This window comes from Periophthalmus magnuspinnatus, chromosome 8, assembly GCF_009829125.3.
Source record: "Periophthalmus magnuspinnatus isolate fPerMag1 chromosome 8, fPerMag1.2.pri, whole genome shotgun sequence".
NCBI lineage: Eukaryota > Metazoa > Chordata > Actinopteri > Gobiiformes > Gobiidae > Periophthalmus > Periophthalmus magnuspinnatus.
In genome coordinates, this window is record NC_047133.1 from 22,021,503 (window position 1) to 22,027,923 (window position 6,421).

The following is a 6,421-nucleotide window of genomic DNA, read 5'->3' on the forward strand; positions in this document are numbered from 1 at the left end:
TTTTCTGTTGCAAGTGTTCTTAATGCCCAAACTTTGCATTCTTACTGAGCAGGGTCATCCCTCTGCAGATCTGACCTGCAACTTGTTTTTAAAAGAAAACGTCTAACTTTCTCCTAAGGGTTTTTTCACAGCTCTGGGTAAATGAGATTTTTTTTCCCCTCCAATATATAAAAGAACTGCGCTTTGATGTACTATTAGCTAAAGAGAGCAGCCTGGTTTGTCAGAACTTTATTGAACCATTATTCAATTCGATCCAATTCAAGTTTATTTATATAGCACATTTAAAATAACTTCTGCTTCATGTAAAAGTCAACAAGAAAAAAACAAATACAGTATACAGATAACACGATACAGAAGGAAAGAGCAATAAAACACAAAGAGATCCTGTCTGGTTTGTATTAATGACACAAATCTCAAACATGAGGTGTACGCTAATTCATCAACACCACACCTACCCATCGAAAAATCCCATGTCCCAAAAGTCATGTGCAGATGTTAGATTTGCTCATTAATATCCACTTTAGTATTAACAAAGCAGACTATGCAAGCTACACTGAACTGAGTTTTATTGAAGGTGTATCGTTTTGTGGCAAACTGAAAGATTAGGTCTCATCCCAATACAATATAATACAAGGAAGCACTTCTATTTCAACCTTGCGGGGGCAGTGGAGACTCGCTATATCTGCAAAATAAGCTACCGGTATTTGTTTTGTTATTGGAACCACATAGTCCCAAAGCAATATAAATGTTTTCTGGATGGTGATCATATATAGAGAGAGGATATCAGACTTACCTTTTATTCAGTGTAATGGTAAAACAGCAGATCTCCGTGTTTCTGCCTGTGGTTTTGTGCAGCTCAAATTGAATCATATTGAGAAGCTCGGCACTGCTGCTGTGGACCCCTGGAGACCAACGCCACCTGTGTAGAAGACCAAAGCCTAACACAAAGACTATTCATCCAGGACTGTGGACCAAAGAAGGAAAATATTCAACTGCGAGGCTACCATTTGTTCAAACATTCGGACGAACATCTACAATCTTCCGTTGTGAAAAACGCAAGGCAAATGCAGTGTTTAACAGCAAAGCAGCTACATTATTACAGAACTGGAGTACTCATTCACTGATCCGAAGATTGGTGGGTTTACTCAGCTGCTAGGGCGACCAGATCAACTGAAAAAAAAAAGTAAAAAATGTAAAGAAAATACTTATAAAACACACAAAACAACACAAAACTGGATGTTAAAAGGTGTGGGATTGTCTGAACAGGTACGTTTTGAGTCATGCTTTCACGAAACAAGTACAACAAACTAAAATACACTATATGCCCCAATCAACTGACCCACAAGTTGAAGGTTCACTCCCAGCTGAATACTGTTGTTGTTGTTGTTTCCTTGAGCTAAACACTTAACCCTCCTTGCAGCCCGTGTTTGCATATTCTAGTGTATGATTGTGTGTGTGAATGAGGTATTGGAGTAAATGATGGTGGTGCGCAAAAGGACCTGTAAATCTATCTTAGGCCAGGGTATTTTTTGAGTCTTCAGCGAATCCCTAGAAACGCACGTAATACTGCATCAATAAATTATATGTGGTGTGATATGTTTTCTGGCACTCCTAGACTTTTTATTTAAAGGGCCTACGTTACACTTTCATCTGATCTATGTTAAAATGTTTCTCGTCAAAAACGTACTTGGAGTTTTGCTTTGTTTAATTCATACATATTTAATACACATATTACATACACACCCTGAATGTTTAGGCTGCATAGAAAACACTCTGTTCCACCTTGTGATGTCATGTGGTAATACAGGAAGTGCTCCACTGTGTTTTTAAACTCCACACATCTTCACTAGAATCATTTTGATAATTTCAGCCCTGGACTGGCCAATCTGTACTGAACTAAAGGAAAAAGATAGCTGTTAACGTGAAAATTATTGCTTCAAGCCATCACAGAGCATTTTGAGCTTTGGAGATGGAGATTAGTAATAAAAGGTTATTCAAACATGTGCGAACAAAATAAAACACAACTCCAGGAATGTTTTTGACGAAGTGACACGTTTCCAACATGGCTTAAAGCTCACGAAAGTCAATTTTGTGTAATATAGGACCATTACGATTGATTCCATATTTCAATTAATAGTTTAATTAATGTTCGTGATTAAAGCGAGGAACATAAACCCGGTTGTGCCTTTGTTACATCAGCAGGACAACAGGTATGTGCAGACTGTATGAACCTGTGTAGCCAACAGCAGCTGTGTAATCACTAGTATTATGTGTTCTGGAGAGGAAAAGCTTTTATCATTTTACTGCTCTTTCATCATAGCGCTGGATAAGCATCTAAAATTGCCATTCACTTTACAAAGTACATGCACTGTTTGACCTGTAAATAAATCTTACTCCTCAGGTAAAACAAAACAACAGAGGTGAAATAAGAGGCACCACTGGCTGCTGTTGTTGCTGCTGTTCCCTTAGGAGGTGGATATAACATTGTTGATTTGGAAGTTAGCCCATGCCTTTGCTTTCACTGGTCCTGATCTGATTTTAGCTAATTTTGTGTATTTGACAGTAGCATATTTTGAAGGTCCTATACTCCATAAAATTAACTTTTGTGAGCTTTAAGCCATGTTAGAATGTTATTACCTTGTCAAAAACATACCTGGAGTTGTGTTATGTTTCATTAGTCTGTCTATATTTCCAAAGCTCAAAATGCTCTGTTCCACCTTGTGATGTCATGAAGTGGTAGTTTTCAAGTTAACACCTACCTTTTACCTTTCTCAGTAGAGATTGACAATTACAGAGCTGAAATCAACCAAATCATTCTAGTGAAAGTGTATAGAGTTTTAAAATACAGGGGAGCACTTCCTGTATTACCACATGACATCACAAGGTGGAACAGAGTGTTTTCAGATTGGGTTTGTGAGTTAAACATGTGTGAATGAAACAAAGCTGCAGTTATATTTTTGATGAGGAAACAACATTATAACATAGATCAAAAAGTAGCATAATATGAGCCCTTTAATTAACTAAACCTGTAAAGTACTGCCTGTTCCAATATCAGCATTGTTATGATATTTGTCCCCACCAGTTCCTCGCTGATTGTGTGTGAATATTTTATGAATGCATAGACATGGACTGCAGGCTAGTATACTGTCCCGGGAGAGTGGTGAGTCAGAGTAAAAAGAACAGCTACAGAGAGTTCAGGACAGCAGGGAAAGTTTGTTCACTTGTTGTAGAACTTTTTAAATAGAATTTCTGCAAAATCCCGGGTATGTTTAACGTTCCAACTTGTCACTACAGTGTTATCGTTTAAGGCTGCGTTCCCACCCGTGTACCATAACTGAACCAGGACTAGACCAGGACTAAACCAGGACAAGAGCAAGACTAAAGTAAAGCCACCTAAATGAGGTTCAAACCAGGAGAAGTGTGAATGTAGCCAAAGGTTTTTTTTTTATTTTAATAGGCTCGTCTTCAAAATCATGAGTTTGAGTTTCATTTATATTGCGTTTATGCACTCTGCTTGTTAATTATAGCCAACGTTATTTCCATGGATACTAATAACTTGCTCTTTTCAAAAAAATGAATAATCCTCATCACAGAATAACTGCCCCCATTACAAGCCCAAAGAAATTCATCAATTTAAACTAATCCAAAATTGCCAATGCAAAAAGACACAACGTAATGGAGCATGAAACAGGCTTTTCATTAATTAGTGAAAGACGAGGAGCAGACCTGATGTGGTGGGTTGTTCCAGTTATTATTGTTGTTGGTTTTTTTGTGTTTTGTTTTTTTAACTTAAGCTAAAGGATATTCCCCAAATGGAAAAAAAAAAAACTTGCCATCAAAAATGCATTAATCCAGAATAATTATAATGTGGATTAATACAGATCATTAAGTTTTCATTCATGCGTTCAGAGCAAACTAATTATTCACCCGGATGAGTTTATAAGTGCTTTTCACAACTTTCAGAGACTAGGAATTTTGCCGTCACAGTGAAGTTAGCAACAACTAGCATGCTGACGTGAAATTTCTGATTACTGGACTATTAAAGTGGACTTATTTTGACAAGAACTGTTTGAACGATATATCTGCACAGGAGCAAGACGAATTGTGGAAAAAATCAAGTACAGGGCATTTTATCAGGTTTGTACAATGAATGGCTTTTAAAAGGAAGAAGTTTTGAGTAGATTTGATAAGGTCGAGACACAAGACAAAGAAATACAGGACATCAACATAGACAAAAACGGGGGGCAATGAGGCTAAAAAGGAGAGCTGATAAACCGCAGGTGCAGCACATCAGGGCGGGGTCATAATCAAAGGCGGGAACACGAGAGAACAGGAAATAAACTGCAACAGAAACAAGGTAAGTGATTTCAAAATAAAACAATTAGCAAAATAAAAGGGGAGCAAACAGACTCAAATGGACACCAAAGAGTTATCTTGGCGCTCAGACCCCGGCAGAAGACTTTGCGATGAAGGAGGTGCCCGTTAGATGATATTTGCGAGATGTATTTCCCCCAGGGCCTGGATCCTGGAGGTGGTGGTGAGGCTGAGGTGAGTGAAGGGACCATGAGATGATGCGGAGCTGCGGGGGGTGCTGGGGAGGTGGTGGGTCGTGGCACGAACTGAAGCGGTTGTGCGTGTCTGCGATGGGGGTTGAAAAAATAGGGCAGACTGGGCGCTGGTTGGATGAAGAGGAGGTAGATGGGAGTGGAGTTATGTCTTCCAGGCTGGATTTACGCTGGCTCCATGACACCTTTAACACGTTTTTAGACATATACTTGACCCAAATTGTCATCTATCCAGGCTGAAGACTGTAGTGATCTCTCTTTTGAATCCCCCAGTGTCCGTACATAAATATTTCCTTGAAGGACAAATCGTCATCTGTCCAGGCTTTAGACTGAAGTGATCTTTCCTTTGAATCCCCCAGTGTCTGTCCATAAATATCTCTTTGAAGGACAAATCTTTATGGAGGCAGGAAGAGGTTTGCTGATTCAGACTTTTGCTCCAAATGTCAGGGAAAGACTCCAAATGTCAGGGAAAGACTAGCCTTGACATGGCTGTGAACAAAAGCTTTTCTTCTTCTTATTTTTCGTGTTTCATCATAAAAAGGTGTGAAGTTTTGAGATAAATGTTACACAGTGTGACTGGTGAACTTTCTGTGAGCTCCCATCCATCCACTTTACCTTCAACCTGCCTTGGTATCTGTTGTTATAAAGGCTTTCAAAAACACTGGCAATGAAAAAAAAAACAAAAAAAACATTGTCAATGTCAAAAACATTATCCATTGAAGCCTTTTCTATCATAGACCACTCCAGGATGAATGACAGATTACATTGTAAACCAATGACTAGATGGCAAAGTCAAAAGCTTATACTAAATAATAATGCATTTTCACGCTGTTAAAAACAAAAAAAACAAAACAAAAATAGGACATTGTACAGAACAGATAAAAAATATGAAAACAGGTGAATAAAATAATAAAACAATACAATACGAGACTGGATGTCCATGTGATTTAATGTGGGGTGTAGAATTGTCTGAACAGGCACATTTTGAGTGGTGAAAAAAATACAATGAACTAAAATGTATAGGTAGGTATACTGTCAAAACCAGACTCAGAGAGACTTATCCATGCATTTGTCTCCAGTAGGTTAGACTTTAGCTGTGCATATGGCTGAAAGGGTTTTATTCTGCACTCAATGTTGATTTTATGATAATTATTAATGTTTTGATTTGTTGTAGTGTGATTTTAATGTCTTTCTTATTCTGTAAAGCACTTTGAATTACTTTGTGTATAAATTGTGCTATACAGTTATATTACATAATTGCCTGGCCTAAAATAGACTGTAAGCTCAAGTGCTTTATAAATGTTAGGCATATTAAAATCATACATTATAAAACGTAGCAGTCACTGGTGAGCCCCTGCTCTTTGGTCACCCATTGTGGCTCAGGTGAAAAAAATAGTGAGGCCCTGTAAACTACACCAACCTGTTTTTTTCTGTGATATAGTTTTCAGATTCAGAATTTGATGATTTTCCTATTGATTACATTGTACTTTACCCTGAAATATCAAAAAGGTAAATGTACAAATGTTGAACCTGATCATTTATATAAGTGACTAGACCCGAGGACTCACTGTATTACAACAAAAATGTGCATTTGGACAATATTAATTTTAGCTGGCCCCTATCTGTATGAAATATTACTGCCAATAGACAATTACACACTATTACTGCCAATAAACTATAATAATATAAACTAAACATTTTTAGGTATCAAAATTTTCAAAAGTTAGTGTCTCAAAGAAATGCTTTACAGGAGGAGCTTGTGTCTAACATAAAGGTGTTAAAACAGGTTTGTCACATTCACCATGTCACTTCCAGTGATAATGTTAATGTATTTTCAAAGGTGCAAATAAGAAAAA

General features: G+C 37.5%; 1 long non-coding RNA gene across 1 annotated transcript in view; it reads right to left on the minus strand.

Annotated features, from left to right (window-relative positions):
• The window catches only part of LOC129456454 (uncharacterized), a 151,253-nt gene that overhangs the window by 92,829 nt on the left and 52,003 nt on the right, over window positions 1–6,421 (minus strand). The gene's annotated exons all lie outside the window — the stretch shown is intronic.